Source organism: Triticum urartu, chromosome 2A, assembly GCF_056163025.1.
Source record: "Triticum urartu cultivar PI428250 chromosome 2A, HENAU_Tu73, whole genome shotgun sequence".
Lineage (NCBI taxonomy): Eukaryota > Viridiplantae > Streptophyta > Magnoliopsida > Poales > Poaceae > Triticum > Triticum urartu.
In genome coordinates, this window is record NC_141874.1 from 200,550,041 (window position 1) to 200,567,426 (window position 17,386).

Sequence of the window (17,386 nt, forward strand, 5' to 3'; positions counted from 1 at the left end):
TATGTTGTTATGCGGTTTGACCGATAAAGATCTTCATAGAATATGTAGGAGCCAATATGAGCATCCAGGTTCCTCTATTGGTTATTGACCGGAGATGTGTCTCGGTCATGTCTACATAGTTCTCGAACCCGTAAGGTCCGCACGCTTAACGTTCGATGACGATTTGTATTATGAGTTATGTGATTTGATGACCGAAGTTTGTTCGGAGTCCCGGATGAGATCACGGACATGACGAGGAGTCTCAAAATGGTCGAGAGGTAAAGATTGACATATTGGACGATGGTATTTGGACACCGGAAGTGTTCCGAGTGATACCAGGTCATCGGAAGGGGTTCCGGACAACCCCCGGCAAAGATATGGGCTTAATGGGCCAAGTAAGGGAACACACCAGCCCAAAAGGGGTTGGTGCGCCTCCTATAGGTCCAGCCACATGGGGAGAAAGGGAAAGGTGAGGAGGAAAAGGAAAGTATGAAGTAGGACTCCTACTTCCTTCCCCTCCCCCCTCCTTCCTTTCCCCCTTGTCCAAATATGGTAAGGGGGAGGGATTGGACTGGGGGCCCAAGTAGGATTCCTCCTACTTGTGTGCGCCCTAGGCTGCCTCCCTCCCTCTCCCTCCTTTATATACATGGGGAGGGCACCCCTAGAACACACATCAATTGTTCCTAACCGTGTGCGGCGTCCCCTTCCACAGTTAACACCTCGGTCATATCGTCATAGTGCTTAGGCGAAGCCCTGCGCCGGTAACTTCATCACCGTCGACACGCCGTCGTGCTGACGGACTCTCCCCGTCCCCAACTAGATCAAGATCTCGAGGGATGTCATCATGCTGAACGTGTGCTGAACACGGAGGTGCCGTACGTTCGGTACTTGGATCGGTTGGATCGTGAAGACGTACGACTACATAAACCGTGTTACTAAACGCTTCCACTTTCGGTCTATGAGGGTACATGGACACACTCTCCCGTCTCGTTGCTATGCTTCTCCTAGATAGATCTTGCGTGATCGTAGGAATTTTTTTTGAAATACTACGTTCCCCAACAATAACCTCGCCTCTTTTCATAGTATTGGCATACTTATGGACCTGATGTGATCTTGGATCATTTTAGTATTGGCTTGACCAACACTTGTCCTTAGAATTTTTAGGGGTCCATTTTCACATCCCAATGTTGTACCTAAGTTGAACATTACTGAAATATTCTTTTGAACATGCATTAGTTTAATAAAATATATGTCATTATGAATTACTAAAACCACCGAGGATTAGATGCACTTTCAAATACTTCTGAGCCAGTTAAAGGAAGCTTCGTGGCTATTTCTTTCTCTTTTCTTCCATATGTTTCCCTTGTTAGTTTTTCCTTTTTAATGGTTTTTTCCTTTCTTTTTGCGATTATTTCTTGTTTAGCTCTATATTTTGTCCTCTTATTTTATTCTTATATTTAATAATTCAGGAACATTTTTTGAATAGTGATTATTTATAGAATTACCAGAAAAATTTCAAATTCACTAAACATTTTGAATTTTTTGATTTTTTCCAAATTATTGAATATTTTACGTATTCCTAAACAATTTCCAATTTGTGAAAAAATTATCAAATTCGTGAGCATTTTTCAAGATCGTAACCATTTTTCTAATCCATGGTTTTTTTAAGTGTGGTTCACTTTTCAAACACATGAAAGTTTAAGAAAATTGTAAACATTTTTCTAGTGTGTGAGCATTTTTAAAATAAGTGACATGTTTTTAAATTCTAGTACATTTGTTCAAATTCATGAATATTTTTTTATATTAATGGATATTTTTGTAAATTGGTGAACATTTTTTGGATTCAGAAATTATTTTCTAAACTCACTTACATTTTTAGAATTTATGAACTTTTTGAAATTTCATAAACATTTTCTGAATTCATGAATATTTTTACATTAAATAAAAGCTGGCCAAAATAAAAAAAAATGAAGTAAAAATATCGAAAATAATGTTCTCTAGCTTGTTGGCTGCTGGGGACACGCGGTCGCTTTATCGCTATCTGATAGTGACGGCGAGCGGCGAGCGCTTACTAGCTCGGGAGCTATGCTGACGGAAACGCAGGCGACTCTCTAAGTGATTTCTTCAAGCGGTATATAGCACAGGCTTACGTCCAACGTATATCCAACAAGGAGCTCCTATACGATGCTGATTACGTCAGTTTGCCACTTACACACACATTCTCCCCTCGATTGAGCAGGCCCATTTCCGCGAGCTTGTAGCGGCTCGTGTCCTGTAACGTCCTGAGGACCGTAGCGGCTCAGGTCTTAAATCAGCCAACCAGCAGCCTCCACATGACCATACCTTCGTGACAGAGTTTGGGAGAAGGTTAAGGGATGGATGGAGAAGCTCCTGTCTGCTGCCGGAAAAGAGATCCTGATTAAAGCGGTGGCACAAGCGATTCCGGTATTTTCTATGTCATGTTTCAGGCTGACAAGGGGCCTTTGTGAGAGCATTACATCTATCATTCGCCAATTCTGGTGGGGCAGCAAGCAAGGAAAAAGAAGACCATGCTGGGTCTCGTGGGATGTGATGACAAAACCAAAGAGCCTGGGTGAATTGGGCTTTCGTGACATGGAGATTTTTAATCTAGCACTTCTGTCCAGACAGGCATGGTGTTTGCTTCAGGAACCAAACTCTCTCAGTGCATGTTTGATAAAAGCAATCTACTACCCTAATACCTCAATCCTTGAGGCCGAGCGGGGGTCACGACCTTCACAAATATGGCGTGCAATTTTAGATGGCCGAAACATAATGAAGCGAGGCATCATCAGGCAAATAGGGGATGGATCATTGACAAACGTCTGGAATCATAACTGAATTCCTAGGGTGGGTTTCTCAACACCGGTGACCTCTCTGGTGGCTAACCCGCCGAGGTTAGTGGCTGAACTAATAGACCACAACATGGCATCATGGCGGGAAGAGTTAGTCCGGCAGGTCTTTGCCCCTGTAGATGTCGAGGCTATCCTAAAGATACCAATCTGCACAAGACCAGTTCAGGATTTCTGGGTGTGGGCACAAGACCCGAGAGGCCGTTACTCTGTCCGATCAGCTTATAACATGATCTTGCGTATAAAGACAGGGAGAGAAGCTTGGTTGGAGAATGTAGAAGATGCGTCCAACAGCAGCGCTGAACGCAAGGGGTGGTCATCTGTCTGGGGCATGCAAGTTCCCTCGAAACTCAAGGTATTTGTCTGGCGCTTCGCACAACATTCTCTCCCAACGAGCGATATCTTGCAGCATCGGAACATGTCTACAACAAATGAATGTGCTATATGCGGTGCAGCCGATAACTGGCGTCATTCCATGCTAGAATGCACCATGTCAAGGAGTGTTTGGGCCCTGTCAAATGCAGATCTTGTGGAACACATGTGTATGAACACGGATGACAGTGCCAAGGCCTGGTTGTTCGCCATGAGTGAGTCCCTATCGACGGAAGATTTCACCACGTTAGTTGTTACGCTTTGGGCAATTTGGCATGCTCGCCGGAAGTTGATACATGAAGGAATCTTCCAAACTCCTTTCTCCACACAAGCTTTCATCAAAAGCTACATCTGTGACCTGCAACTTATCTTCAAAGCTCCCATCAGAGGACGGCCTGAAGCACATCCGAAGCCAACGAACTGGTTACCACCAAGGGAGGGGTATTCCAAGCTTAATGTGGATGCAGCAGTGCCTAGGACAGGTGGTTTTGGTGCAGTGGGAGCGATCTGCAGAGATGATGCTGGAAAGTCTTGCCATCAGAGAGTCCCTAGCCCTGGCGGGCAATCTATATATCCAAAAGATTCAAGTTGCCTCTGATTGTAAGTCGGCAGTTGAAGCTATCCAGTGAGGAACATCTTCGGCTTATGGTGCAGTAGTGCACGAGATTAAGGAGCATTCTAGTAGTTTTATTTCCTGTTTATTTAGACACGAGTTTAGAACCTCGAATGTCGAGGCGCACAAACTAGCAAAGCATGCTTTAACTCTTGGGACCGGTCGCCATGTTTGGTTAGGCCACCCGGGAGAACTTTTCTTTCGTCCCTGTAAGCGTGACGGATCATTATTAAAGCTTTGCGAGTTTGTCTCAAAAAAAGCAGCCTCCACATGCAGTCTACTCATAGTGTGGAGTAATTTCAACTAGTAACATGCATATATTACTAGTCTATGTTACTATCTTTACTAGTAGAGTGCCCGTGCGTTGCCACGGGCTTTTGAAATATTTTTGTTGAGTTGTATAAACATAATGACTGTTTAATTTCACATGTAGAGATAATATAGCATGGGAATGTCGGTGCCTTGTCACGTGCCACGAAAATATTTTGCTGGAATTATGTAAACATAATGCATGTCAAATTTCACATGTAGAAACAAGATAGCACGGGCACAATCGGGTGTTTATCGTAGTCCAATTCACTTGCAATGTAAATTGATAAAAAATAATAAATTAATGATGTATACATATAAAGCGATGATCCAACTAAAATTCTATTATAAATTAATATCTAGTTGTTGCGCGCTTAAGAAATTTTCACACAATTCTTTTATGGAAAGATATACAGAACAATGTGTTCTCGTTGATGGACATATACAAAGGGGTTACAACTTGCATCCCTAGAGCTGGCGACACAATTCTTCTATGAAAAGATATTCTGATCGATGACGAACCCCTTTCCAACAAGCTGCCACACATGTTCTCTTTCACAAGGGAGGAGGATATTTCTATAGTGCAATTCCAAGATAGACCACGGGCTTTTAAAAACTTTTACCTCACTCTATCAATCGAGGCGCTACATGAATTAACATATCTGCAGAATCATATGAATGATCTATACTTGGAACCAATGATGGCTGATGAATGGATTACTTGTTGGAGAGATGTTCAGTTTCGGCCCAAGAAATTCATCAACTTCTTCTTCAGAGAACTGCAGCCACCCGCATACATCACAATGATCTGGAAGACAAAGTGTATCATGAAACTTAAAGTGTTCACCTGGCTGATGTTAATGGACAGAGTCAACATAAGGGACATGCTCCACCGGAGACATTTTGATATTGAAGTCACTCCTGTCTTTTGTGCAACACCCACTGGAAACGAACAAACACCCATTCTTTGAGTGCACCTTCATATTCAATGGGATACCAACTTGGAGCTTCAGGAGATGTTTGATGCAGTGAAGTATTCATGGCCACACCCATTGTTCAATGCAATCAAAGTCCCGGCCGCCTGGAACATTTGGAAACAAAGGAACAGATGCTACTTTGACAAGATTGCTGCATCCCTGTATGATTGGAAAAGAGCACTCAAAGCTGACTTGGAAAATCTCAAATTCAAAGTTAATCCTAAATTGGTCTCCTTTCTTGATAGCTTTATCTCAAACCTATCTCTGTAAATCATAATTCCTTTTTTTTTATTTGCTTCTTGGCCATGTAATTAACCAGTACTTTATTTTAAGTAATATATAATAGTAGGAGACTCCTGTTGTTTTCAAAGTTAAAAAAAAATTCTCGGAAAATATCATGAATGTTGTTTTTAGCTTGATTCACATGATATTTGAGTAAGTATAATAAAAAAACTTCTTCGTTAGCTTATATACACATCTTGCACAAGCAACGTGTAACGGAGCTTCATGTCGAAGGACTTAAAATGTGCAACGGAAAATACTCATGGTGTTAACCGGACAAACTAATTTTTTACCATTCCACCAGAGCATAAAAAACATAATAGTCAGACATATTTCTGCATTTCCTAAATTAGTACTCCCTCCGTAAACTAATATAAGAACGTTTAGAACACTATTTTAGTGATCTAAATGTTCTTATATTAGTTTACAAAGTGAGTATTATTTTAAATATAGTGATAACAAAAATAAATGTTGGTACTTTGAATGTCGTAAGGTTTTGTAGTACATTTCTTGGAACGTTACAAAATTTCCGTGGTTTCCAGTTTTTCCCCTCGCTCACTCACTCACCCACTCACTCAGTCGCCTCTTCACGCTCGTTCCCCTCGCTCACCCAGTCCACCAAATCCCTAGCCCGCGGCGGCGACGCACCTCCCCCTCACTCGCGTCGGCGAATCAACCGCGTCGCCGCCCTTCTCCTCAGGCGTCGCCGCCGGGCCTTCTCGTCTGCGTCGCCTCTCCCTCTTGCCCGCATCCTCTGCGTCACAGTCGAGCCAAAGTTGGATATTTTAGCGAGGTCGAGTAGGAGCGTGAGAAGCGCGGGCACGGTGGCCTTGTCCTGCTCGAGGAAGGCGGCGACGGATGCTAGCGCTCCTCGCCGCCATCGACCTGCAAGGAGGAGTGCCGTGTTGGACGCTGCCATCTCCGACGCTGCTGGTACTCCTCCGCCGCTACGAGTGCCCCGTCACCTGCGCCCAGGTCAAGCGCGAAGTCGAGCTCCCCATGCTTGACCTGCAAGGTTATCATCCTTAATTTTCCCCACACCTTTCCAATCTCTGGAGCCTAGGATTCGGGGAAAGGCAAGGAGAGATTTTGGAGCTGATTGTGATTGTTGATGTGGATGGAATATGGATGTAGATGTACTGTGGTCAAGAACTGCTCTCTGCCGCGGGAGTAGATTGGAAAGGCTGCTGCTGCTCCTGTACAATGCGGTTGCTGCTGCTCCTGTACAATGCGGCTGCTACTGCCACTACCACTCATCGATTCGGGCATGGTAAAGACCACTCGGTTGCACTACTCCATGTGTAGATGACTGAACTTGGGTGTGAGCATTTTGATGCCTCTGAATTTAGTAAACTCAGTACTCACAGGAGTACACTTTCAGTACTTAGGAGTACATTCCCCCTAGAGTATTTGTACTACAGGAGTACTTTCAGTACTGTAGGAGTACTTGTATTGTTTCTTAGAGTATTTGCTTGGAGTAAATATTGTAGTTTAACTGAAATCAACATTTCTGAAAATCATGTTTATCAATGGGTTGTAAGTACTGAAATCAACATCTCTGAAATCATCAGTACTCATAGGAGTACACTTTCAGTACTTAGGAGTACATCCCCCCTAGAGTATTTGTACTACATGAGTATTGTTTCTTAGAGTATTTGCTTGGAGTAAATATTGTAGTTTAACTGAAATCAACATTTCTGAAAATCATGTTTATCAATGGGTTGTAAGTACTGAAATCAACATCTCTGAAATCATGTTTGTCATGTTGTAGTATTCTTTTTGTCAGGATTTTAGTACTCTTGCTTGGCTCAAACCAAACTGATTCTGCTGTAATACTCATGCTGTAGTATTATTTTTATCATGCTGGAGAACTTTGATTGATCTAGTGGGCTCAAACCATACTGATTTTTAGAGTATACTCCATGTTACTTCCATTTCAGAGCACATTCTTGGAGTGGATCTGCATTTCAAAAAGTTAACAAGTGGGAGTACATGGAGTACTACATTTTAAGTCGAGGAGAAGATGGTAACTGCTCCGTGATGATGCCACCAGCACCTACGACTTCCTCGACCACCACCACCATGATGACGACTTCCTCGAACGTGGTGAGTACTCCTCCAATGCTTGTACTCTTATCAATGTTTACTGCTGTGATCATGGAGTAGTTAGCTGCTGTTATCATGGCAGGAGTAATGCACCATTAGTTGGTAAGAAATAATGTCAGTATGAAACCTCTCGACATTAACTGTTTTTTTTTTGTGAGGAACAGTACATGGTTTCAACTTTATTTGCCCCATTCCATGTTCTGAAATCATTACCAAATCATACGAAGCATGATAACAATGTTCAAGCTGATTTGGTGAATCCGTAGATTACATCTTACTGTGTGTTCCCAAAATATTCAGCATTGCAAAACAAAGAAATATTAAATACAAGTTTCACTATGGATGATAGTGTGAAACAATATATCATATTTTCTTTTTCCTGGGAGCATCATGGACCAACTTGTCAATGTAACCTCGGTTGTATACTACATCTACATCCCTGTCAATGAACATGTGCACTATTGAACTATCTATGCATCTACATCTCTATGAAGATACATATACTACTTCATCTTGGATGAATACTATTGTCAGTTTACTCGCATGAGCCATTCAAGGAAAGTAGTCTCTCAGTTCTAGTGTACCTAGATGTACGATGAAACGAACTTGTGAACCAAAGCAATTTGAGTTGACAACCGGACAGAGGAAGCGGGCAAGAGATGATTTATTTATGGGCGATGATGATTTGCTACAAATACATATACTGCTACCTTCCATGCATGTCAGTATCTGATGCTACCACTTGATTCCCTGAAGATTGAAGAACCACCCCCTACCATTAACAAATCATTTCATATAAACTACTGTACCTAGCAATGTAAAAAATACAAAAAGGATAAAATCACTAACCTGTCATAGAAAAAATGGCACACTCCTGGCCGTCCTGCATGTTTTGGCTTCAATTTCCCTCGCCTTGCATGTCACTGCGTCCTTAAGAAAAACAAACACATTGATAATTATAATTAAGAACTTCGCCTACAACAAAACAAAACCAGCAGAAACTGATCGCTTTCATTGTCTTCAAGACCCTCATTGTCCTCTAATAATATAGTTTGAGAGAAGTCCACATTACCCCTCGAACTTGTCTTTGGCTTCACTTTACAAACCTCAGAATTGTGTTCGTTCAAGTTTCATCCTTCAACTTTATAAACCGTTCATAATTATAAGGGGTCTGCTTCAGTATACCCAACCTTCTCTTATTTTATTTATTAGAACATGCCGATGTTACATTATTCTGAACTTCCCATCTTATTTATTAGAACATGCCGATGCCACTGAAAATTATGATTACTATATCCGCACAGCCTCATACCTGGACTACTTGGGTAATTCTCATCAACATTTCGTATGAAAGGCGCATCAAGCCCTACCTGATTCCCCTCGTACGTATGATCAGAACCTACAGGGAAGGGATCAACAAAAAAGCCGTAAGCTGTATACAGAAACAAAGATGAACACCCATAAGCATAAACTGTTTCGTATGAAAGGCACATCGGGTAGTACCATTTGAATTTTCCGGTACATATGCACCATAAACATGTGTGAGATTACTCGCCGCCGGCAACGAAGCAACTTGATGCACACCCACCCGTAGCAAACTTGTTCCATCTGATTGTTCTTGCCTGGATCAATACAAAGCCGATGATATATAGGCAACAAAGTATGCAGGCAACATTCTCAGCATTGAGTAGCTATATCGTCAACATTTTCCTTTTCCCTTTTATCCTCATCTACCTAAATACCCAGATAGAACTCTGCTTGCCCAACAGCTCCACATGCTCTGACTTCTTCTGTCTTTTTAGCTTCTCCTTATTCCTCCAGCTCTCGGCTTCTCAACTTCTAAGATCTTTCTTTCATCTGTACATCATCACATGTGCGCTATAGGTGTGCCTAAAGATGCATTTTATTGCCACTAACAAAATGGTGAGCTATTCTAAAAACAGGCACACCATGATAATTAAGGTAAAACAAGGTTGAGTCTCATGGGCAGTACTACAGACAAATAGGAGTCCTTGTTTCCTGTAAGAGGTTCATATGAAAAGTTAAGGCAATGATAATTAGTAAGACTGACGCTCCGAATTAAAGCCGATTGGATGAGGTAATTCGTCAAAGAAGTACAATGCAAAGCTGAAACAATGCAAGTGAATTAAAAGAGGGGCTGATGGAAATTGAGCTTCAAGCGGCGACATCCTTCGTGGCATATGTAATACAACCGATTCAGTTCAAATATGTATTTATTATGTTAGCATGAAGGGTAAAAAGAAAGGGGACAAACTAATCTTATGTTTAAGCATACAAAAAAAGTAAAATCTAAATAGTGATGTGATCACTTCCTTTTAAACAGCTGTTACGATCAGGTCAGAAGATTGAAAAACTATAATATTTATAACAATGGAATAGAGGGGCTACTACATTACACACTTATGTTTCTACTCATTCAGTTGAGGAAAATCCATGATGCACAAAACAAGATCAATTTCATCCATCTGATTGTTAATGACCACAAAATGACATGATACAAAAGAAAATAGCATGTGCATTTAATAGAAAGTGCTTGTGCATTGCTACTGGTAATAATGGAGATAACTGAATACCATGTGAATTTAACGCAAAATGAAGGTTCCAACCAAAGATTCGAAATACCCATCACCTCCATGACATGATAATTTAGAATGACATATGAGTGAATATCACCAAAAGGAGGACCTCCTATGGTGTAGGAGGCTTAAATCTGATATATCAAGATCAAAGTCTTCTCACCATAATGGAGATAACTGAATACCATGTGCATTTAATAACACAAAATGAAGGTTCCGACCAAAGATTCGAAATAACGAGAACCTCCATCACATGATAATTTAAAATAACATATGTGAATGTATTTGTACTATAAAGTTATTCAATGTGCCATGTGATAGGAAAGAGAGAAAATATGCCTAGGTAGGTTCTTACTACAATTGTTGCTCCTGCTACTAATTACCAGTTACTTCAATCAATAGCTAAAAAGTATTTTAACGTTTCTCTGCCCTAAAAAGTATTTTAATGTTTTTCTCTGCCCCTGCTCTTGGATTTGATTGCAGACTTGATTAGCCTTACCGAATCTTAGAGTTGCTTCGCCAAGGCGTGTCGTTTTTCGCCTTCCCATTGCATTCAACAAAATATTTTCCTATCACTCCCTTTAGCTGATGGTTCATCCCCACATAAGATGTACCTGATGCTCCCTGGAAAACCACATTTGTGTATCTTCTGTTACATACATGAGATTCTCTAATGCGTGTTTAGGCAGGAGCTAGCATATTAGGAATGAAACATACAAGCCCAGTGAACACTGGATTCACGCACAACCACAGGAAATCCCTCCAAACTAAACTAACCTGTGAATCCCGCTTCAGCGAGGCAGGTGAGGAGGAGGGTTACCAGAGGCTGGAGGAAAATGAGAGCAGGGACTGCCCGCCGAGCATCCCCATCGCTGGCGAGCCAAGCATCCCCAGCCGGTAGCAAGGGACAAGGGAGCAGTAGGCACTACGTACCTCCATTATTATAGTTAAATGTCATGTCTGGACTGACCTTTCCTTCTTCCTGGGCAGCCAACACTTTGTAGTTGGAAATACTATCAGTTTACACTCCTGATGAAGTGGTAAAAATACATAATTGAGAAATAGATTTACCCTGATAATTGCTTGCACTGCACACTTCCTTACATTTGAATTTGCAGATGATTCTTCAAATGAGAGATGTTCCAAAATTTAGTGATTACCTGATGTTTCAGATGATGATCAGGATGATTGACAAGGAAGAAATGTTCCACAGGCTTGCTATCTGATTCATCGGGGTCTGGTGGTATGTTCCGTACAAGAACCTACAATAAAAACACATTGATGACTCAGAATCAAAAGAATAATCAGAGAACCATTAATCTAGATAAGATCATTGTTGTATGCAGCATTCTTTTTTCTAGCAAAGGGGTCTAAACTGAGCTCATGTATAAGTTGCAATCACAAAGGGATCCCATGGCCTCAATCCTCATCTCCATCTCTCTATACTGATCTGATTCTCTCCGTCTTGAACCAAATAGAGAAAAGAGGGGAGATGAACCTGAGGGAGGAAGGCGATCGCATGGTGGCGAACGCAGGAGGAACCGGAGGACGGGAGCATGGTGGTTGATGCCTAGGGTTTAGCGCAGATCGTGGCGGCGTCTCCTCTGGGAGGTCGGCGGCGTGCGAAGGCGAAGGCGTACCTCCGCAGAGGTGTCCAGATGGCGACCCAGAGGTCCACAACGATGGCGGCGCCGCCTCCACGACCCCTCGGAGCCGGCAAAGGGATCCGCGGCTTGCGCCTGGGATCTGCCAGGCGGCGGCGTTCGCGTCGCGAATAGATCCAGGGGTCGTCGCTCCTTCACCTCGTACGTGCGGGCGATAGGTTTAGGTTTTTTTGTCGCTGGTTAATTTTCGTAGGTCTTTTATCGTTGGTTAACCTTCGTAGGTCTTTTTTCGGTCGTACGTGCATGCGTGCGGGTTGGGGTCTCAGCACGAAGTTTTTTCGGTTTGTGGTGGCTAAGTCAGAGGTGGGAGGATGTACCAAAAAAAACCATAGGAGGTGGGACTAAAAAAAACCTGAAAGCGAGACTACCAACTGCTTCATTAGGAGTAGAGATAGTAGAGATAGTGGGGAGTAACATATGTGTGCTGTCATGCAATGCTTTATTTATTAGCTTGTAGACTTAGCTTATCTTGGTATGTGTAATATTACTTCCTTTATCTTAGTTTACAAGTCTTGCGTGTATATCTAGGTCGTTAATTTGACCAACTTAATAAGAGGCATGTAGTACAAAAAATATGTCATTAGAAACTTTAGATATTCTATTTTCTAATGATATAATTTTTATATTAAACAATTTATCTTATATAAGCTAAACTGATGACCTAGATACATGTGCAAGCCTTGTAAACTAAGATGAAGGGAGTACTCATAGTATGAGTAATTAGTATGTTATTGAATTCATCTCTCTCCTTGTTAAATCATTTGTCACATAAACAAATTTGCTGAGTTTGACTTTATGTTACTGCTGAAGTTACTCACATTATTATGGGCAGTCATACTAATGCAAGGCCGAACCATCAGATTGCTCCACCCCAACACATAGTTGAAATAAATGTCAATGTTGCTCTACTGCAGTATGCATCATTACCAGTTGTGGCCGCGGTGTGCAGAGACCGATCGGGTATTTATATTAGATCTTGAGCTATTTCTCTTGTGGGAAATTTAGATCCCACAACACTTGAAGCCTTTGCATTCCGAGAAGCGCTGGCCCTTGCAGATGACTTCTAGGAGCGAAGAATTTTTGTTGCTTCAGATTGCAAGATTGTCATTTGATGATATCAAGCAGAAGAGTGCGGTTGTATATGGCGCAATTATCTGAGAAATGTTAGATCATTCTAGATTTTTTATTAGTTGCCCTTCTAGTCATGAATTAGGAGGCTGGATACCAAGACTCACAATTTAGTGAAGCATGCTCTCTCACTGGGGTTGGCCCTCATGTTTGGTTAGGTATCCCCGGTGATCTTACTTTCGCCTTTGTAAATATTGTGACGAGTTACATAAGCTTCATGAGATTGTCTACAAAAATATATTTTAGATTATTGAAAATTCGAGAACATATCTTGAAAAATGTGAATGTTTTTAGAAATTATTAAAATTGGGAACATGTTTTGAATGTTTTCAAAATGTGATTTTTTTAATATTTTGAACAAATTTTAAAGATATTTTTTTTTGAAATTGTGAAAAAAGTAATTCTATAAATTATTTTTATTTTTTATAGATTTTTAACAATTTTATTTTTTAACATTTTTTAGAAATAAAAAGGGAAATAGGAAAAGAAAATAATATAGAAAAAAAGAAAACTGGTAAAATTCGGTGGGGGAAAAACAAGTTAAAAGGAAAAGCAAACAACCTGTTTTATGTAGGCTACGATATACATAATTGGGCTAGCCCAATTACCTCATCCGCTCCCCGTCCCCTGTGTGCGTTTGCAAACTTTGTGGCCGCAATTCCTGATTGACGCTCATTGCATCACATTGCCTTTGTTTCCGAGGGCAACTAATCAGCAAGGATTTGTTCGGAGCCCCGCAAGGGTCAATTTTCATGGGCTGGGAGCGCGTTATTTGTCACGCTCTCGGGAAAGAGGGAAAAGATGATTTTGGGGGTCTTAGATGATTTTTGGAATTTTTTCCGGTTTTCTTAGGTTTTGGACAAAAAAATAAAAAACATCAAAAACATGTTTTTTCCCTTCCATGAGAGGCACATATTTACTTCTCGTGGAGGTACAGATTTGCTTCTACAAGAGGCACGGTCATGCCTTTCGGAAAAGAGAAAAATACGTTTTTTCTTTCATGAAAGGGACAAATTTACTTCTCGTGTAGGCATGAATTTATCAATGTGAGAGGCACAGTCGCGCCTCTCGGGTAAGGGGAAAAATATGTTTTTTTTTCATGAGAGGCACGATCATGTAAGGAAAAAACATGTTTCTTTCCCGCGAAAGGTACATATTTACTTTTTATGAAGACACATATTTACTTTCGCGAGCGTGCTTCTCGAAAAAGAGAAAAAAAATGCATTTTTCTATTTTTTTTCTTCCGTGAGAGGCACATATTTACTTCTCGTGAATGCAAGATTTACTTTCACGAGATGCATGGTCATACCTCTCAAAAATGGGAAAAACGTATTTTTTTCTTTAATGAGAGGCACAAATTTATTTCTCATAGCACCACAGATTTTATTCCGTGAGAGGCACGGTTGTGCCTCTCATGAAAAGAAAAAACACATTTTCTTTTTTTTTCCTTCTGCGAGAGACATATATTTACTTCCTCGGAGGCACGGATTTGATTTCGCGAGAGCTATGGTCGTGCCTCTTGGAAATGAGGAAAAATCATATATTTTTTTCTTTCATGAGAGGCACAGATTTATTTATCGTGAAGGCACGGATTTTCTTTCATGAGAGGCACAATTACGCCTCTCCGGAAAGGAAAAAAAGAATGTGCTCCCAGTACGTATTTTTTCGTTCAGTTTTTTTGAAAAATAATTCATCAAAACATATCAAAATGAGATCTATTTTCGACGATGTCGACGCGTGGAATTCAACAGAAAATGATTTAAAATTTGGACACACTGTTTAAGAGATAATTTTTTTTAAATAAACAAATAAAAAAAAGAAAACTCTAAGATTGCGACACGTGATGCACATGCAATGCGCCACTTGTCGCAATCTCGGGAGGTGGAAATGGCCTTTGTAAAGAGTGCTCATTAATTAGTGATTTCATTTGTTTCCCACACGGCAGAGCAATCGAGCGAGTACACTGGCCCAGCACATTTGGCGGTAGTTAGTACCACACTATCTCGGTTTTAGGAACCTTAGGTTCCTGTCTGAATTGTATTTTGTTTCAAAAACCTCCCAGAAGGTTTTGGAGCAGGTGTATCACTTTTTCTTGTTGTTTTACTTCTGTTTTTAATTTTTGATTTATTTTTTTAAATAAGAGCTGCTGTACTTTTTTTAAGTGTTCAGATTTTCAAAAAATATTTTTGTTTTTTTAATATTCTTGTTTTAAAATGTTCACAAAGTTCCATACATGGTAAAAGGGTTGGGAATTTAGAAAACTATTCACAATTAAAAAAATGCATAAGTTTTAAAAATGTTTAGGCTTTCCAAAATATTTGTTCACAAACGTTTTAAAAATGTTCATGTTCTTTTCAACAATGTTCATGTTAGTTTGAAAATATTTTCATTTTATGAAAAATGTTCCTATTTTCCAAAGAAATCATAAACATTTCAAAAATTGCTCACCCCCCCCCCCCAATTCTCAACATTTGTAAAAAAACACTTCAAAAATATTCAATTCTTGAAATAATTAATGTTTTCGTGTTTGTTTGAATCGAATGAAAAAAAAACCACCCAAATAACAAAAAAACGGTTAGGAATGTGAATAGGAAAAAAGCAGGCACTCAGTAGCTCGACCGGGTCGCCATAGTGCTGCGAGCACTTAATGGCGTGGACCACTCGATCACCCCAAAGCGCTACTTTCCCTCTCGCCAGGGTTTGTTTTTCTCTCGGAGGCGATCTATCGCCACCGTTGACCTCGTGTTTCCCCTGCCCCCACTCGTCGCCGGGGTTTCTACGATTAGGGCTAACAAAGGGGTGGTCCTTGTACCGCTACCCGGCTATGATCGTCCCCCTTCGATGACAGGAGGATCTAGGGTTCCTCTCAACGTCTGATCTGTTTCTCAAAATTGGACTAGGGTTCAAGATATAGCGGCGGGTGGATATTCAGGATCAGCGTCAACGACAGATGTAGAGAAGATCATGACGGAATTGGGTCTTCGTGAGGAGGATCTAGACGATGTGGTCTTTTATGAGAAAGAGGATCCGCTGTGTTGGAAATATGCCCTAGAGGCAATAATATTGTATTATCATATTTCCAGTTTTCATAATTAAGAGTTTATATTTCATGCTATAATTGCTATGATCCTGGAATATGTCATTTAGTGGAAAACTCATATGCACGAGTGGAATGATAAACACTAAAATATAGGTTCCTAGTCTTGCCTCTAAGACTAGCTCAAGTATTGCTGGTGATCCTGTTTTTCGTATCTTAGGATATCATTAAGTGTAACAATAGTCCTAAAACAACATTGAGAGTATGATGTTAGAAGAACGATCATATTGAATCGACTCAAACTTGTTTTGTTATACTTTGATATAATATCATCTGAAATCAACTGTTATAACACGGAGTGTTAGCATGTGTTTTAGTTCCTCAGACCACGAGAGTATCGCAATCACTTCCTATTGCACGGTGGACTTCGGGGTTGCTCAAACGACATCTGTAGCATGGTGATCATAACAACAACTTATAGGTTCATCAGAAAGTTTGACAAGGGACTAGATAGTTTGAGAGTGGGATTTGCTCCTCCGGTGATGGAGAGATATTCTTAGGGCCCTCTTGATGTGATGGCATCCATCATCGTCTGGCCAGACACAAGTGACTACGTCACGGGGTTGCCAGAACACTTCGATGAGAAAGAAGAATGAAACCGACAACAAGAAGAACGGTATAATGAGCATGTGCATGACTCAGGAGGATACCAGGACACCTTGGGTTTTGTAAAGTATCGTGAAGCAAAGGGAACATCACATAATAACCAAAGGTTCACTCGAATGTTCACTTATACGTCTCCAACGTATCTATAATTTTTGATTGCTCCATGCTATATTATCTTCTGTTTTGGACATTATTGGGCTTTATTATACACTTTTATATTATTTTTGGGACTAACCTACTAACCGGAGGCCCAGCCCAGAATTGCTGTTTTCTTTGCCTATTTTAGGGTTTCGAAGAAAAGGAATATCAAACGGAGTCCAAACAGAATGAAACCTTCGGGAACGTGATTTTTGGAACGAACAAGATCCATGAGACTTGGACCCTACGTCAAGCAACCAACAGGGAAGCCATGAGGTAGGGGGGCGCGCCTACCCACCCCCAGGCGCGCCCTCCACCCTCGTGGGCCCCCTGTTGCTCCACCAACATACTCCTTCCTCCTATATATACCTATGTACCCCCAAATGATCAAATACGGAGCCAAAACCCTAATTCCATCGCCGTAACTTTCTGTATCCATGAGATCCCATCTTGGGGCCTGTTCCGGAGCTCCGCCGGAGGGGGCATCGATCACGGAGGGCTTCTACATCAACACCATAGCCTCTCAGATGAAGTTTGAGTAGTTTACCTCAGACCTTCGGGTCCATAGTTATTAGCTAGATGGCTTCTTCTCTCTTTTTGGATCTCAATACAATGTTCTCCCCCTCTCTTGTGGAGATCTATTCGATG

At 41.0% G+C, this 17,386-nt stretch overlaps 2 long non-coding RNA genes across 6 annotated transcripts; one reads left to right on the plus strand and one right to left on the minus strand.

Annotated features, from left to right (window-relative positions):
- The first annotated feature begins 5,945 nt into the window (after positions 1 to 5,945).
- Positions 5,946 to 13,154, plus strand: LOC125536679 (uncharacterized). 5 transcript variants are annotated; one of them, XR_015616095.1, is made up of 5 exons: positions 5,946 to 6,417; positions 6,537 to 6,672; positions 7,343 to 7,508; positions 10,901 to 11,348; positions 11,584 to 13,154. It is a non-coding gene; the product is annotated as an uncharacterized LOC125536679 (long non-coding RNA). The 5 variants fall into 5 exon arrangements; XR_007295180.2 differs by having other exon boundaries at positions 5,947 to 6,417; positions 10,901 to 11,145; positions 11,224 to 13,154; XR_015616094.1 differs by having other exon boundaries at positions 5,951 to 6,417; positions 10,589 to 13,154.
- Positions 8,358 to 9,141, minus strand: LOC125536680 (uncharacterized). The gene is made up of 3 exons (XR_007295195.2): positions 9,012 to 9,141; positions 8,821 to 8,907; positions 8,358 to 8,438 (listed from the first exon to the last, which is right to left on the minus strand). It is a non-coding gene; the product is annotated as an uncharacterized LOC125536680 (long non-coding RNA).
- Positions 13,155 to 17,386: the final 4,232 nt, after the last annotated feature.